Genomic DNA, 19,973 nt, shown 5'->3' on the forward strand with positions numbered 1-19,973 from the left:
TCTCCAACTCTATGTGATAAAGAATGTTGGGGCTGGGGATGTGGCTCAAGCGGTAGCATGCTTGCCTGTCATGCATGCGGCCCGGGTTCGATCCTCAGCACCACATACAAATAAGGATGTTGTGTCCGCTGAAAACTAAAAAAATAAATAAATATTAAAATTCTCTCTCTCTCTCTCTCTCTCTCTCTCTCTTCTCTTTCTCTAAAAAAATGTTGAGGCTGAGGGTGGAGCTAGATTGTATTTAGGTGAGATTCATTGTTACTTGTATGAATTGTATATATATTGCTCTTCAGCAGGATTTCTACTTTGTGAACCTGAAGTATTCCAATCATTTTCCAGCTCCTTTTAGAGAAAGGAGGAAGCCAGATTAGCACTAATGTTAGCAACAGATGTACAGCTTAAGATATATGGCTGGTGTCTACTTTAAAATATGTAGCACTAATTGCTACTTATATAGAATTGGTGAGGTCAGCATTTAAAACAGTTTCAACAATTAAAAAATCTTGTCAAGTAGATCAGACATTAGACAGAATGGGTTTACTACATCATCTACTACATTAATAATCACATATCTAATAAAATTAGATATCTAATTTTATTTATAGGGTAGGTATATCATTAAATGTCTAATTTTATTCTTTATTGGGATTGTTTTCTTACATAAAGTGAAAATAGGGTAGGAAAGCAAGAGAAAGTCTGAATAAGTTAAAAAGCAAACATGAGAGGGGCTGGGGCTGTGGCTCAGTGGTAGCACAATTGCCTGGCATGTGTGAGGCACTGGGTTCGATTCTCAGCACCACATATAAATAAATAAATTTCTGTTAACAACTAAAAAAGAGTTTTAAAAAAGTGAACATGGGAGAGGCAGAAGATAGGCAGCTCCTTTCAACTGCCAAGAAGGAGGAATGAAATTCACTAAAAGTAGTAAAAAAAGAGGAAGATGTAACATGAAAATTTGGCTGATAGTGGGGGAAGATGTTGAAGTATGGGCAATGAAAAGGGACAAACATTAAGATGTGAAAAAGTAAATGTAATATCAAAACAATTCAAGCCTGCATATAATCATACCTCACCTTTGGCAAACCAAGACCAAATAACAAATCAGTGTAGAGAAAAGAGTTAAAGTAAAGGTAAAAATATATTAATGTACATATGAATGTATATTATATGAATGTATTTTTAAACCTATTTGCACAGGGAGAACACACCCACCCATATACTTAAATTTTTTTTTTTTAGTTGTTGATTTACCTTTATTTATTTATATTCAGTACTGAGAATCGAACCCAGTGCCTCATACATGCTAGGCAAGTTCTCTACCACTGAGCTACAACCCAAGCCCCTACAAAGTTATATTTTTAAAAAAGAAGAGTAAGAGTAAAACTACATGTAAAATGGGAAAATATGGAGAAAAAAAGGAAAAAGAGAGAGGAAAAAAATGAAAAACAAAACAAAACAATGAGAAATAAAAGGCTTGTTTCTGCTGATGTGGTCAAATTGTTGGAAACATTTGATTTTTATTATATTTTTTGTAACCCTTGGATACAGTGTTAGTATTTATTAATGCCAAAGCCTTTATTTTCCTTACTTAACAGCCAGCCATTTTGGCTAGAAGGCAAAGCTGGGTTGTAATAATTCTCAGTTTCCAGTCTCCTACTGTAGGATGGGATAGACTAAGGGATACTGACAAATTATGCATTTTTTAAGAGGAGGTGGTGCAGATTTCCAAATTGGAAGTTACAGTGGTTGTGTTTTAGTCTTGGCTGAACTTTGTAACTCTGTTGGTGGGCATTTGAGATTTGAACCATGCCCTCTATTGCTGTGGACATGCCCATCTCTGCAGGACTTTTGGATCTCTAAGGCCTCTTGTAAAATCTACTTTTAGGGCATAGAAACTAAACTTTCACAGGTTTCACCACCACTGCATTGAATATGAATTACGAGGAATCTGCCCTCAAGTGCAGATACTCCTTTGTAGCCACAACAGACTTCTTCACAGTAGCTCTTAAGGGGGGTCTGCAACAAAGGGAGCTTTTTTCCCCATGTTGGTTTCCAGAGCCTGTATGGTTCAGGTATAATTTTCTTTGTGCCAATTTCAGTCACTCTGATTTAAGTACACTCTGAGGATCATAATGGGTGACTGCTGTCAACTTCCTTTATGAGTTCCCAATATCCTGTCTCTGCTCACTGCTGTGTAGCCCTTATAGATGATTAACATGCTAGAGGCCAATTTCTGTGTCTGGGAGCTTTATCTTGTGCCCATGATCCCAGTTCCTGCCAAATTATCCACCCCTGGGGCAAACAATTTTTTTTGGTTGGTTTTCACTTAACTGCTTCCTCCATGGGCTCTATGACCATTAATGTGAGACTTCTTCTAATCCACAGGTTCTCCCAAGCCAAATTATACTTTTATTTTTTGCATTTCTTCATTGGTCAAACAAATTGTCTTATTTATCTGCCTGTGTTCCCTACTCCTTTGAGTGACATGGTTAACACCACCAGCAGCCAATCTACCATATCTCTACCATATCTTTAATGTATTATTTCTTGTGTTAAGTTCAAAGATTTTCACTTTCTGTGTCCCTGTGGTTTCTTTTTACACTCCAGTATTAAATTTAAGTGAATTCCCTTATTTACTCATTGCTGAGGAGTGGTCTTCTCAGTTTCTAAGTCTGGTTCTCGGGAAATGCATTCTTCCTCTATTCTGTCATTTTCTCTGTGACTTAATTATTTTTGAATGTGGTTTTATAATATTTTGTATGATTTTTGCATCTGTGTTCATTAGGGATCTTGTTTTGCTTAATCACTTGTCTGGAAATCCCGGTACAATTTTAAATGGAATTAGTAAAAGTGGACAATCTGCTCTTATAATTCATGTTAGGGAGAAAGTATCCAATTTTTCACTATAAAATACAATCATAATTGTGAGTTTTTCTTAGGGTCCTATCAGATTGAAATTTTCATCTATTTCTAGTTATTTAGGTTTTAAATCATGAAGGAGTGGTGGACTTTTTCTAAATGCTTTTTATGCATCTACTAAGATAATTGTGTAAATTTTAGTTTTTACTCTATGTATTAGATTAATTAGTTGTCAGATGTTAAACCAACTTTGTATTCCTGAGGTAGATTCCATTTTGTAATGTCATGCTGTACTCTTGCGTACTCCTGCAAGCAAAATACACAACTGGAGGTTCTGATTTCCTACTCCTGTATAGGCATGCTCAGAACATCAGCAAGAAGAAATGACAGAAATTTACTGCCACCACACCTATGGTGCTACCACACCTGCATAGGTTACCCCTAAAACTTAAAATATTATGTAATGCTGACAAGACCATTTGTGAATGCCACAGAGATGGTGTTGGGATTCCTGGTGCCCACCTCTCCCTGTTAAGCACCTGGAACCACACTAGAGTCTAATCAGAGGACAAGTGCTTCAAATTCCTCAACATGAATGGAGCAGTCAGTATCAGAGAGCCCATCAAGTAATAGAGCCAATATAAATAATGCCTGTGGAAACCCACAACCCAAAATATGGTCCATCACTCCCATTTTAGGAATAATCACACATGTGCATCTCATAAAGTCTGCTGTTTATACCATACTTTCATGAACTGCTGGAATGTCACCACTCTAGCATGACCCAGGAAGATATTGGGTCACTAAAATTTGAAATGGGATGCACTATGCCAAACTTATTAATCAAAGTTAAAGAAGCTACAGAGACACTATGGTGCCCACCTGAAAATAAAACTAACATTGCATAACAAACTAACATCTCAAAAAATCTTCAAGAGAAAACTCCTTACTAAGAAGACCATTCCATAAAAGTGCAAAAAGGTATCTCTTACAACAGGTGCACCAATATCAACATTGGAATACAAGAAATGGAAAAAAAATGTAGGCAATAGGACATTTCCTAAAGATCATACATTTGGAAACAGATTCCAAAGATGTTAAAATGGATTAAATGTCTGAAATAGAAGTACTTTGGATTAGACAAATGGGATTAAGGGAAGGGTGGGAGGATAGGAATAGGAAAGGCAGTAGAATGAGACAGATATAACTTTCCTATGTTCATATATGAACACATGACCAGTGTAACCCCAGATAATGTGCAGCCACAAAAATGGGAAGTTATACTCCATGTATGGATTATATATCAAAATACATTCTACTGTCATGTATAATTAACAAGAACAAATACAAATTTAAAAAAAAAGAGTTTTAAAGAATATTTTTTGAAAACTTCAATGAAAATGCAAATAAACAGATAAATGAAATTAGGAAGATGACACAGAATATGAATAAGAAATATGGTAAAGAGATAGAAATTTTGAAAAAGAACCTTTCAGAATTATTGAAAATGAAGGGCTTAAAAAGTTAGATAAAATCCACTACAAAGCCTCAATGATGGACTAAATCAAGTAGCAGACAATACCAGACTTTCATAGAGGTCTTTTGAATATCATATTCAGTTGGAAGTGAAAAAAAAAGAAAATAAATAATGAGGAAATCATTTAGATCTTTTTAGGACTCCATAAAAGATCAGCTTCTGCCAGGTATGGTGGCACATACCTCTGATCCTGGTGGCTAGAGAAACTGAGGCAGGAGTATCACAAGTTTGAGTCCATCCTCAGCAATTTAGGGAGGCCATAAGCATCTTAGTGAAACCCTGTCTCAAAATAAAAAGGTCTGGAAATGTAACACAAAAATAAAATGCATCTGGGTTCAATTTCCAGTAACCCCCACCCCCAAAACAAAAATCATCTTATTTATCACTGGCTACCTGAAAGGGAAGAAATAAAGGTAAAGGGAATATAAAATTTATTCAGTAAAATTATAACAGAAAAATTAATAATTCCTTGGAAATACATAATTCCTTGGACATTCTGCTAGAGTTGTCAGCAGAAAAAATCCCCACCATAACCTTATATTCAGTCAAAATACATAAAAAGAAAGGATATTAAAATCTTTACGAGAAAAGCCATAACAACACATTTAAGTTCAACCCTAATAGACTAGTACTGGATTTCCTTGCAGAAAACCTAAAAACCTAGAGAACATTGAGTGATATACTTCACATGTTAAAGGGAAATAACTGACAATCAGGATTACTATTCCCAGCACGGCTATCCTTCAGAATTGCAAGAGAAATACAGATCTTCCAAGATAGCAAAAACTAAAGAAATTCATGGACAAAAGAACAGAATTACAAAATATGTTTTTGTAAGTCCCACACCCAGAAATGGAAGGAAGATAACTACCATCTCGATAGCCTGTGAAAGTAAAAATTATACTAGCAGAGTAGACAGAGAAACAAGAAATAGAAAAGAATCAAATAATATAAATATGGTAAACCATAAGAACACAATGATGGATAAGAGAGAAAGAAATGAACAAATATTATTGAAAGTAAGTATAAGAAAATCAACAAACTGACAGGCAAAAGTCTATATCTTATCTTTTAATAATAACTCTAAATGTAAATGGTCTTAATTTTCCAATTAAAAAATACAGACTGGGTGAATGGATTAAAATACAAATCCCCAAATATGCTGCCTACCAGAAACTCATCTCATCAGTAAAGAAAACCGTCTTACCAGAGACTAAAAGTGAAAAAAATAGAAAATAACATTCCAATTAAATGGAAGCTGAAAGCCATTAGGGGTATCTATACTTATATCTGACGAAATAAATTTAAAAATCTGAAAAGTAAAAGGAAATAAGAATATAAAAATACATAGAACAATCATTAAGATAGAACTGCACCTGGTTTTAGAGCAGACAATTTTATTAAAAAAATATTAGAACTAACGGTAGAGATGGGATGCAATAAAAATATAGTGTGACTTTCAATGCATTACTGTTTCCACTGGATGTTATCCAGATTAAAAAAAATCAACACCACCACCACCACCAATAACAACAACAAAACTCCAATTTAAACTACATTCTTTTAAAAATGGCATTAAAATACATTTACAAAACATTTCCTCAATTAGCTACAGAATACACATTGTTTTCATCAGCACATGACACTTTCTTAATAATAGAATATTTATTAAGCCACAAAATATTTTTTTAATTGAGTTTATATCCTGTGTCTTTTCTGATCACATTAGAAGGAAGCTAGAGGTCAAAAGCAAGAACAATTGTAGGAATTATTTAAAAAAAATTGAATAACACCCTTTTGAATGAACAGAGGATCACTGAAGAAGTCAGAAGTGTAATTTAGCCATTAGAATAGAGAAAATGACAACGAATAATGCTAAAATCTGTGGGATACAACAGAAAATAATACTAAGAGGGAAGTTTAAAACAATAAATATCTATACCAGAAAAGGATGCTTTCAAAAATATGAGTTAGTATGTATCTCAATGTCTTAATGTGGTAAAATAAACCCAAAATTAGTATAAAGAAAGAAATAGTAAATATCAGAGTAGAAATAAATGAAATAGAGTTCAAAGAACAATAAAAAGGATCAATTAATTTTCCTTTAGAACTACCTTTATACTCTCCAAGAGATTTTTCTCATTTGTTTCTGATTTCTTAATTTCGTCTCCATTTCTTTTATGATCCATTCATCATTTTAGAGTATTGTTCAATATCCATGTGTTTACTTGTTTCCTATTTTTTTTTGTTTGATTGTCAGGTTTATTCCATAACAATCTGATAGGGTGCAAGGAATTCTAATCATTTTTTTTTATTTTTTTTGTATTTGCTAGGAATTACATTGTGACTTAGAATTTTATCCATTTTGGAATAAGTTTCATAAGCTGCCACAAAAAAAAGTAAATTCAACTGTTTTGTAGTGAAATATTCTGTATATGTCTGTTAAGTCCATTTGATTTATAATATTATTAAGAAACATCTATTGATTTTATGTTTGGATGACCTATCAGTGATAAGTTGTCTTTTTAAAAACTACACACACACACACACACACACACACACACACACACACACACACATATATATATATATATATATATATATATATATATATATATATATATATATATAGTTGTTGATAGACCTTTATTGTACTCATTTGTATGTGGTCCTGAAAATCGAGTCCAGTGCCTCACACATGCTAGGCAAGTGCACTACCACTGAGCTACAATCCCAGCCCAAGTTTTTTTTTTTTTTTTTTAATCATATTATGTATTAGGGTCTATCTGGGGATACAATGTCAGGATGTGTTTTGTAATGTAATTAGGTGCACTGACAATTGGTGCAAAATATTTACTATCATTAAATCTTGTTGAGCTTTTCCCTTTCCTATATGTAGTGGCCCTCTTTCCCTATTCAGATGAATTTTCTTTAAATCAGCTTTGTCAGATCTAAGAATAGCTGCTTCTGCCTGTTTTCAGATTACATGTGCATGAGATATTTGTTTCCAACTTTTACCTTCAGTCCACAGTGTCTTTGCCTATGTGATGAGTCTCTTGCTAACAGTGTGAAGTGGAATCTTGTTACTCAGCAACAGTATCTCTCCTCTGTGAAATTGAATTGTCCCCATCACTTCCTAGCCCCTCTTAGAAAAAGGGGGAGCCACATATATCAATAATGTTAGTAACTTATGGACAGCCATAAGATACATGTCTGCTATCTTTTTTGACATTTATAACACTAATTACCACCCATATAAGAAAAGTTGGGTCATAATTTAATATTATATGAATATATATACATATTTCTGAACCTATCTACAGAGTGAAAATACACCCTGCACATACATGCAAACACACACACACACACACACACACACACAGTCACACAATGGCAAATATGAAAACTAAAATAAAGAAAAAAAAAATTTTATAGTTTTTAAAAATTAACAATTTAAATTTGAAAAAAGAGTAAGAATGGGGTGATTAGAATGTCTGGATGAATATTGGCCTCCTCCCAGTAGCTCATATGGAATGCCACAAAGAGAACTGTTCTCTCCTCAGTACCCTGAGCCTGCATTGCCATAGGCAAAATTGCTGTGTGCCTGTTTCTATCATGCTGCTCCAGGCACATTCTAATTCCTCAATTGGCAACTGCTGGGTCTGGCTGGCAACTTCCTTTATGAGTTCCATATCTCCCACCTTTGCTTAATACTTCACAGCCACAAATATATATATATATATATATATATATATATATATATATATATATATATATATATATATATGTTTGTTGCTGGCAATTCTGGCTCCTGCTGGACTAACTGCCTGTGTGTCAAGCAGTTTTGGTTGCTTTTCCCTCTACAACTTCCCCCACCATCACTGGGTCTGCTAAGATGATAATTTTCCCCCAAGCCAATTTTAATCACTTCTCTTTCCTCTCTGTCTGCCTGTACTCCTCCTCCCCTCAGCAGTGGACTGGCAGAACCACAGCTGCTGCTGCAGCTGCCACCACCACCAGCCAAGTTGGCATGACTCTAATGTATTATTTCTTATATTATGTCCAAAGTTTCCAACTTTCTTTGTCTCTGTGGTTTTATTTACTGTCCAATGATGAATTGCAGCAAATTTCCTTAGTCACTCACCTCGCTGAGGAGCAGTCCACATTTTAAATCTTGAGCTAATGAACTGTTGGGAAGGCCACCCTTACTCTAATATTTTCCATCATTTCTCTCCCTGTATTAACCTTTTAAAATTATTCTATGTAAATGAATACAGTAATAATTTTTGCATATTATATGAACTCATTTATATAAAAATATCAAAATAGGTACATTTATAAGCATACAAAATATCTTAGTGGTGGCCTTGGACTGGGTCTAGGAGGTGGGTTTGTAGGAATGGCAAGTGAGTGCTAATATTTATGGTAACCAAAGTATTATAGTATTAGATTGAGATTGTGGTTGTTCAACTCTGTGAATATACTAATAACTTTTACATTTTTACAACACACAATTTGTATAGTATGTGGATTATATCTCGATAAATAAAAGACTATATTTTAATTCTTATATATAAGACTGATAAAAACCTTTTTAAAAATATTTATTTTTTAGTTGGAAACAATATCTTTATTTTATTTATTTATTTTTATGTGGTGCCGAGGATGGAACCCAGAGCCTTGCACACGCTAGGCAAGCACTCTACCGCTGAGCCATAACCCCAGCCTGATAAAACACTTTTAACAATGAAGAAAATGCTAAACTAAATTTATAATAAGTTTACATTTAAATGGAAGTAGGTGAACAACGTAGAAAAAGATTACCTCATTTATATTTCATGTTATATGCTTTGGTTTTGACTGAGGGATTATTCAGTGTTCATTTTTATTATGATCATTATATTTTTAAAAATATATCTATTGACTTTTATTATACTATGATCAACTAAAATCTCATTCAAATTTCAGATGTTCTTGGATTCAATAACTACTCTATGAAAGTATATAGAATTATTATACCTAAGGCATAAAGCAGCAGATAATCCTCATGCACCAAGATTTACCAGAAGCAACAGTTTATCAGGGAGGATAAACACTGAGGAATCTAATTTAAATACATGGAATATTTCAACAAGAATTATTAGTAAACCTATTCCAGATGGACATTTGGACATTTAGGTAGAAAAACTACTTATTTTATTGTGAATATTATTTCTCAAAGAATCTGATGCTTGGGAACTATATCTTCTTTAACATGTTCCCTACCATTATCATTCTTACCATCTTTTCTTCACATATTTTTGTTCGTTTTACTCTGGGATGCCACTGTTCTACCTGGTCTTGATCATCTTATTCTCTGTCACATTAATTACTACAACAACCTTCTTATTTTGGTCTAATTTTTCTTATATACTATGTCCATATGATTTTTTTGTTCTTAAACAAAATTTAGTTCTTACTACACCTCTTCTTAAACTTCAAATGCTGTTCTTTATTATTCTTAGGATAAAATCCAAAGTTTTCATCATGACATACAAGAACCGACACGATCTTGTGCTACTGGAAAAGACACAAATTTACAAAGCTCAAATATCTTGTGAATTCTGAGAATGAATAAATATATTATTTATACAGGGAACCTCCTGATAGTACCACCTTCCCCAACACATAGCAACTGGGGTAGATTCAATGTGCAATTTTTAGTACTCAGTAAATATGTAATTACTTATTCAATATCTATTTTCCCTGATAAAATTAGGTTCCATTAAGCCAGAGATCATGTCTCTGTTGTTGCTACTTTATTCTCAGTACCCATCAGAGTGCTTTGTCCCTTAGTTCTTATTTGTTGCATGAATGAATACATAAATGCATTATCTCTTTAAAATCTTGTGTCGTAATTATTATCTTATTCAGTAGATAAGAAAACTGATGATTAGATAAATAACTCATCTTAAATAATTCATATTTGACGCTGTTTCCATGTGATTTTTTAGTTCTTAAGCACAATTCAGATCTTATTGCTCTTATGCTTAATTTTATTTTTATTCTTATGTTAAAAATCAAAGGTCTCAAACTCACATCTTTCTAATTTTAGAAATTATGTGCTGAATCCTCACATTAGAGCTTCCTAACAGGTGTGCAATAAATGAGTTTCAGGTCTACTAAGATGTTGCTATGAATGTCTTTTTAGACACAATGGGTGCCTAGTTGGTCCTGTGATAAACATATTTCCCTTGGCTGGATGCCTTAGGCTTCAAACAATGTTTTCTCTTTACTTCAATTCACCATCCAGATATTCTATTTTCTATGAATTCATGATGTGAAGAAAGCATCTATACCAAGTTTGATTCACACACTTTATTCTTCTTTATGCTAACTTAGAAAATACAAACCCCCTGTCAAAGCAGCATTAATTAATTTTAGATAGTTTGAAGATTTTATCGAATATGAAACTGAATTTTAGGTACATATTTCTGTCCAGAAAAACCTACGTGCTTTAACATGGATGATAGAGTTATGTGGAATAATTTATTCTTTTCTGAAAATAGTTTATTTATGATGTGTTTTAGCACTTGGAATTATTTTACCATGTCCATTTATTTCTCTAATAAGTGATGAAAATCAGAAAGTATTACATAAGAATTAATATTTTGGTGATGAAGCTACTTGCCCACCAGTTTAACCTTCCTAAGAGATTCTGATATCCCATCACTAAAAATCTTATTCTCTATCACCTTAATAACTACAACAACCTGTTTCCATGCGATTTTTTAGTTCTTAAGCACACAAAAAAATTTAGATCTTTTGGCACTGAAATGATGGGCTTGGGTTATTCAAAATACTGAATATATTCTTGTGCTATGATAGTTAAGAAATTCACTTAAGTTAACTAAAATTACTATTGTCAGTGTCATATTTTAATCTTTTATTTTATTTCAAAAGTTTGTGCAAGCACTTTTCCCCTCAGGAACCAGTGTACTTCAATGTAGAAAATCAAATTCTTATAAATGCTGTACATTTTTCTACACATCATATTGAAAAGCAAGATAAATAATGGCCATAATCTAATCATATATACAATTTTCACTTTCACTATGTCATTCAAATGTGAATTAGAATCAAGATATTGAGCAAATTACATTGTTATTTGGTATGCATATACAAATGCATAACAATGAATCACACTTCTTATTTATAATTACAATGTACCAATAAAAAACATGGAAAAATGTACATTTTACACCTTTTTTTTTGTACTGGGGATTGAAACAAGGAGCACTCTATTGTTGGGCTACATCCCTAGTTCTTTTTATTTTTTATTTTCAGACAGGGTTTTTCTGGATTGTTGTGGCCAGCCTCAAATTTGTAATCCTTCTGCCTCTGCATCCTGAGTTTTTGAGATTAAAGGTGTGTACCAACATGTTTGGTTTTACCTGTTTTTTTGAGACTAGTTTTTCCCTATTGTATAGGAACACCAATGATTTTCCAACGTTGATCATATATCTGGAAATGCTTCTGAACTCTCATTAGTGTCCGAGTTCATAGATTCTTAGATTTTCCTTTTAGATAATCATATATGTTGTAAATAAATGTTTTTTCCACATTTAAACAAAGAATCAAGAGGAAGATGTTTGACCACAGATTTCTGTGAAAAATATTCATACTCTCATCGACAGTTACACTCTCATTTGTGTAGAAATGATTATATGTATAGATAATATATCCAGTAATTTTTTAGTCTGTAGAAGATCTTCTAAAAAGCAAGCAAACAAAATTAAATTAGCAACTGAATAAAAATAATATAAAAATAAAACAAAAATTTCGTCTTCCTTAGCATAGACACCTTTAGTGACAAACAAAACCAAAATTCATAGTGCATTTCTCCATCGTATATGTATTATCATACACCATGAATTTATACTGATGCTATAAATTAGTTGATGTGTCTGATTATAAAGAAAAATAGTGCTATAACACATAAGATGTCAGTAATGCCTCACATCCAATTGTCCAATGAAGACCTATGATTTAAGAAATGAACAAATTAGAATAAATACGTACATTGAAAATTTAAAAAGAAATGAGTTTGCCAATAATTCATTGTACTTTCTCTGAGAAAGTTTTTTTTTTGTTTCCATTAATGCATTACATTTATACATAACTTTGGGGTTCATTTTGACATATCCATAAATGAGTGTAACATAATTTTCTCCATTTAAATTCCCAGAAGCTAACATTTAGTATTAACATTGTAGCTGGTTTTACAAAACCTTTGGTAATAATATCACCTATTATGAACATGTGGATTTCATCTTTGAACAGTGCATGCTTACTTTTGATCTTGTTTATATTTACAGAAAAAAATTATACTTTCAGGTATTGTTTTGCATGTATTTTGGCTTACTAAAATGTTAAAATGCTTTACTTAAAATTATGCAAAAAATTCTGTGGCTTTGTGCTACCACTTGACAAAGTTTTTAACAATGCATTTAGAAAGTAAAGAGAATGCATTATAAATTCAACAAAATACCATTTTCAGATATGCATCTTATTTAGTGGTCACACTTTTCTTTTTAAAATACTCCAGTGTATCAACATGTATGCAACATCACTTATCCCAAACATTTACTGTTATTGGTTTTAGATTTACATTGCAGTTTATTTACTCACATTCTTTTAAAAAATATTTTCTAATTGTAGATTAACACAATACCTTTATTTTATTTAATTTGTTTGTTTTTATGTGGTGCTGAGCATCAAACTCAGCACTTCACATGTGCTAGGCAAGTACTCCACCACTGAGCTACAACCCCAGCCCTCTTATTAATATTAATCTGATTTGAAAAGCTATGTTACAATTTGTATGTGTTTTTATATTGGTGTCCTATTGCTGCTATATGAGAATATTATAGGTGTGGAAGCTTAAAACAACACAAATTTATTTTTTCAGAGTTCTGGAGGTCAGAGTGAGTAATGGGTCTTAGCAGGCTAAAATTAAGATATCTTCAGGGCTGAGTTCTTTTCAAAAGATTCTTTTTATGTTTACTCATTTTATTGCTATCTTATAGCTGTGCATATTTGATAGGATTTGTTGTTATATATTCACACATGCACTTAATATAATAATATATAACTCTACATCATTCCCTCACCTCCCTCCCTGCCTCTCACTAATTGGAAGCATTTCCTCTACTGATCTCCCTCTGATTTTAGGAAATTCACCTCCACCCGTGTTTTCCCTTTTCCTCTCTAGCTTCTGCATATGAGAAAATATAAGACCCTTAACAATCTGAGTTTGACCTTTTTCACTTAACATGACAGTAACTTGTTGAATACACTTTCCTGCAAATGCCATGCTATTTTTTGTTAATTACTGAATAAAACTCCATCGTGTTTATATATCACATTTTTTATCCATTTATCCATTGATGGACACCTAGGTTGTTTCCATATTTTGGCTATTGTGAATTATGCCACTATAAACATGATTGTGCATGTATCACTATAGTAAGATGTGTTTAATTCTCCAGAAAAAAAAATCAAGAATTGGTATAGCCAGGAGAATCTTTTTGCTTTACCTTGCTGTCTTCTAGAGGCCACCAACTTTTCTTGGCTCTTGGTCATCTTCTTCTTTAAGTCCAACAATATCATACCAATTTCTATTTAAGCTGTTTGTCATTTCTTGTTTTGTCTCTTCTTCCTCTTTCTTCTGTATATAAGAATGATTGTGATTAAATTTGTCCCTGTTATTATTTGAATCTAGAATGACCCCAAAAGGCTCTTATCCCTGTTTTAGTCATCTGTTTTTGTTGCTGTCACCAAGAGACCTCAAAAGAACAATTTTAGAGAAGGAAAAGTTTATTTGTTGCTCATGGTTTCAGATGTCTCTGTCTGTAAATTGCAAACTCCATTCCTTTGGGCCCAAGTTTATGGCACAACATCATAGCAGAAGCATGGGCAGAGGAAAGCAGCTTAGGATATCATACCAGGAAACAGAGAGAGCTCTTCTCAGCAGAACAAAATATAAACCCCAAAGACATGCCCCCAAGAACCCATCTTCTTTAGCCACAACCTACCTGCTTACAGTTACCACCCAGTTAATCCATATCAGGGGATTAGTGCATTGATTATGTTAAGGCTCTTATAACACAATCATTTCACATACAACCTTTCTTGCATTATCTCACATATGAGCTTTTGGAGTACATCTCATATTGAAACTATAGCAGTCCCCGATACAGCAGTATTCAGAGGTGAGACTTTGGGTGTGATTGAATGATGACAGTTTTCACCTTGTTTTAGTCAGCTTTTTCATCACTGTTACTAAAAAGCCTGACAAGAACAACACACAGCAAGAAAAATATACTTAGGCTCACAGTTTTAGAGGTTTAGTCCATTGTGGACTGATTCCATAGCTCTAAGCCCAAGGTGAGGCAGAACATTATGGCAGAGGTGTAGGGAAGAGGAAAGCAGCTTACTAGGGTCAAAATATAAACCCCAAGGTCACACCTTCAATGACATACCTCCTCCAGTCACACCCTACCTACCTACAGTTACTGCCCAGTTAATCCATCAGTGGATTGATCCATGAATTAGCTTATGCTTCTCATAATCTAACCATTTCACCTCTGAAAATTCTTGCATTGCCTCACACGTGAACTTTGGGGTGGGGAAACCTCCTATCTAAACCATAATACATATCATCAGTGGATTAATCTATTGATGATTCATAGCTAAATGGTTTATCAGATGTTGGTGGAAATTGTAGGAGGTGGGGCCTACTTGGAGGAAGTAGGTCACTGGGGACATGTCCTGGAAGATTATTTTTTGTGCCTGGTCTCTACCCTCCCTTTTGCATTCTGTGCATTTTGGCTATCATAAACTGAGAAGTTTTCCTCTATCATGCCATTCCACCATGTTCTACATGACTTCAGATCCAAAGCAATGAAGTCAACTGACCGTGGACATAAATATCTGAAACTATGAGCCAAAATAAATCTTTCCCAAAGTTGTTTATGCCAATTATTTTGTGACTGTAATGAAAAGCTAACTAACATAAGCCCATCAAGATGATCCAGGATAATCTCTCTATCTCCATCAACAACTTCAATTTAAGTTAACAACCTTAATTTAACTCTCCCTTGTCAAATATTATAACATATGTGCATGTTCCAGGGATTAGGGTATTAAGATTTTTGAAGAATCATTTCTCTGTATACCTTGCATTTTTTCCATTTTTTGAAATATTTTTGAGACATTGATACATTTTTACTCTGATGTTGGAGGGGTGAATATACATCTTAGCAAACTACTTGATCAATCCAATCAACGTAGTATTGATTTACTCTTACCATTTTGTGCTGACTTTTGTCTCTTATAGGTACTTTAATAGGCTTCTTATGCATTTGGTGTACCTGGCTTGGGCAGCATTTTAAAACCCATCTAAGTCAGGGATTTATATTCAAACTAATTCTTGCCTTTCCCTCTAGCAAAAATTCTCATGGGAAAAAAATCACCTATTAAAGTGACCTCAGGCCAATACTTCCATCATAGCTTATATATTAAGTCTACACATCAATTATTTACACACATACATATTTATTTTTCAAACTTGTTTAATGTGTAAATTCTTCCATATGCATTATTTAAGGTAAGAAATTTTAAAAAACATAATGAAAATACCATTATCACATTAAAAATTATCAATATTTATTTACTGTCATCAAAATCCAAACAGGATTCCTATTTCCCTGATTGTCTCAGGTTTTTAATTACTTACCTTTGACCTACTGGCTTGTATAATGGCATTTGCTTACCATTCACAATCAATCCTCTATTCTATCACCTTAGACTGTTTCAGCCAGCCTCTCAACTTTCCACTGCTTTCTTTAAATTTCAAGGACAAAATATTCTACCTAAAGTGAATGAGAACACTCCTGGAGTACTAAATGATTGTCAACCTGAAATATTTTCCCTGAAAAGAAACAAGTGCCAGATTTCATCTCTATCAATGAAGATACCCATGTGATCATGAATACCCCATACCCTTTTGATCATGAATGTTGTAGCAAATTGTACAATGTGCAACGTGCACAATCACACACATCTTTGTATTCTTTGCTTCTCTTTCCCATTCATCCACTCTTTCAACCATGGAGAAACAGAAGGTTGTCTAGTGAAGGAAGTACATGAGTTATAAGAGCATGATGGGGTCCCAGAGATGATAATCATGCTTCCTTTCCCCCCAATATAAGCAGCCAGCAAAAAGAAGACAAGATCTGAGTAAATGTGAATTTTGAATGAAGTCAGAGCTTTTTTATTATTATACCGGAAAATGCGTATTAATTATTAAATGAGGCTATTCTTGTGACTGAAAGTGGGTGAGGCTTTTTATCATCTTTTTTTTTTCAGATAAGCTATGGAGCCTGCTCAACACTTCTTCCAATACCAGGAAAACAACTGCTCTAACAATCGGTTTAAATAGGCTGAGGGGGGAAGCAATTAGGGTTTTTTTTTTTTTTTTGTCTGTTTTCACCATGAGATTTCTATTTGATTTAGAAAAAAAAGTTGTGAATTATAAATGAAACACAAAATATTTTGTTTGTGTATGGGAAAAATATTTTTTAAAAATAACAAATATAAATAATATGGCAGATTAAATATATCTGTGATTGTGATCATGAATGATGTAGCAAATTGTACAATGTGCAACGTGCACAATCACACACATCTTTGTATTATTTGTTTCTCTTTTTATGAAGAGCTTAAGTCTATAGCCTGTTTCCTACAATCTGAGAGGGAGATGTGGAATTACTATGACCAGTGAAGTATGTTGAAAGTGATAATGTACCAGTATCTAGTTCTTAAGAGACTAGAAGATTCCACTTACTCCTTCTTGGATCACTTAAACTTGGAAGCTTGAGCTACTGTGTATATTGATTTATTAGGATTTCTATAGAAAAATATCATGAACTGTTTGACTTTAATAAAAGAAAAAAATGTTCTTTCATAATTCTGGAGGCTAGAAATCCCAAATCAAGATGTTGACCGGTCCATGTTCTCTGTCTCTTTTCTGAAGGTCCTAGGGCAGAAGCTGTTCCATGATTTGCTGTTAGCTTCTGGTGTTGCCAACACTCCTTGGCATTACTTGGCTTTCAATTCATCACTTCAATCTCTGCCTCCTTCATTACATGGAGTTCTTTCTGTGTGTCGCTGTTTCCCTGTCTCTAATCTATTTATAAGGATACCAGTTATTTTAGAATAAGGACCTCACCATTTCAGTATGATCTTATCTTATATAATTTTATCTGCAATGATATTATATCCAAATACAGTCACATTCTGATGTATTTATTTATTTAATTCTTAATACACTTTTATACCATAATTGGAATTAGAACTTTAATATAACTTTCATGGGACACAATTCAAACCATGAAAACAGGTAAGAAGTCGAACTTTTCTGTTAAAGAGATTGTATAGAGAGGTTTAATGACAATAATTAAAGGGAGAATTTGGCATTTAAGCTCAGTATGTGTATGTTTCTATTAAGGCTTCAAGCATGTGACTAAAGACATCTTGGAACCTGCAAACTAGCCCAGATATTAGCTGAATTATATTTAGTGGCTCCAGTGGAAAATAGAGGAGTTGCTTAGCTGAGACCTGATCAAACTCTTGACCCATAAAATTATGAGATATAATAAAATGAGTTTTGATTTAAGCTATTAAGTGTGGGAGTGTTTATATAGCAATCATAACTTTAATAAGCAATACCACTAAGATGATATAAAATATTTTAGAGAAGAAATGTAACCTATCAATTACCACCATTTTCATCACTTTAAACAACTGTATACCTTTAAGAACTTAATCTATATGAAGAATGTACAAGTGGTGGCACATGCCCTAATCCCAGCAGCTCAGGAGGCTAAGGCAAGGGGAAATTAATATTAGCTAAGGGTTTAGATAATAAATTCAATCTGACAGAAAAAAATATTAGAAAACTTGCAGATTGATCAATAGAGATTATATAAGCCAAAATACAGAGATAAAAATAACAAAGAAGACAGATGCTCTCACAGGCAGTTCTTGTGGCTTACTTTTTTTCCCTGGTGTGTTTGAAATATGCTATTCCAGGATCTTCTAGCTTTCAGAGTCTGTGTTGAAAGATCAGCTGTTATCCTGATTGGCTTACCCCTAAATGTAATCTGCTTCCTTTCTCTTGTAGCTTTTAAAATTCTCTCCTTATTCTGTATGTTGGGCATCTTCATTATAATGTGTCTAGGTGTGGATCTCTTATGATTTTGCACATTCGGCATCCTGTAGGCTTCTAGGATTTGGGATTCTGTCTCATTCTTCAAGTCTGGGAAGTTTTCTTGTATTATTTCATTGAATAGACTGCTCATTCCTTTGGTTTGGAGCTCTGTACCTTCCTGTATCCCAATGACTCTTAAGTTTGGTCTCTTGATGTTATCCCATATTTCTTGGATGTTCTGCTCATGGTTTCTTAACAGTCTTGCTGAGCTGTCTATGTTCTTTTCAAGTGGAAATACTTTGTCTTCATTGTCTGATGTTCTATCTTCTAAGTGTTCTACTCTGCTGGTAGTATTCTCAATTGAGTTTTTAAGTTGGTTTATTGCTTCCTGCATTTCTAGGATTTCTGTTTGTTTGTTTTTTATAACCTCTATCTCCCTGTATAGTTGATCTTTTGCTTCTTGGATTTGTTTATGTAATTCATTGTTGAAGTGATCTTTCATTGTCTGATTTTGCTGTCTGATGTCTTCCTTGAGACTCCAGATCATCTGAAGCATGTATATCCTGAATTCTTTATCTGACATTCCATCTGCTGCAGATATTACCTCTTCTAAAGTTGAGTTGACCTGCATTGCTTGTGGTCCTTTCTTTCTTTGTCTCTTCATACTGCTCGTGTTTTTTTCTGCTTGGTGAAACTGTTGTGCTATTGAATTTTCCCCCTATATATTTATATTGCTCTTGTATAGTTGCAAAGTCTCCCTCGCAGGCGCGGGCAGCGGCTCTGCCCCTCCTCCAATTGGGGCAATGTGCCTACCACGCCGGCAGGCCACTGGTCCTGTTCTGCCGGTCGGTAGCAGGTCCGCCTACCTTGTAGGCGTGGGCGGCGGCTCTGCCCCTCTGCGGGCCGCTAGGTTTGTCCTGTCGGTGGTCGCAGTTCTGCCTACTTTGTAGGCGCGGGCAGCGGCACTGCCCCTCTGCAGGCCGCTGGGCCTGTTCTGCCGGTGGGTCGCAGTTCTGCCTACCTTGCAGGCACGGAGGGAGGGGGCGGCTCTGCCCCTCAGCAGGCCGCTGCACCTGTTCTTCCCTCATATTTCTTTTTCTTGAAAAGTTCTGAATGACATTAGCCTACATCTCCATGTCCTCTTTGACTCCAATGACTCTTATATTTGTTCTGTTAATGTTGTTTCAGAATTCTTGAATATTCTGATCATGATATTTTATTTTTTACTGCCTTTGGTTTATTCCAGCTCAAACACCATGTATTCAAGGATTGTGGTTTTGTTTTCTATTCAATCTAGTCCGTTTGTGATACTCTCAAGTAAAT

This window comes from Marmota monax, unplaced genomic scaffold (assembly GCF_021218885.2).
Source record: "Marmota monax isolate L192 unplaced genomic scaffold, Marmota_monax_Labrador192_F-V1.1 WCK01_AAM20220418_F8-fsc00134, whole genome shotgun sequence".
Taxonomy (NCBI): Eukaryota; Metazoa; Chordata; class Mammalia; order Rodentia; family Sciuridae; genus Marmota; species Marmota monax.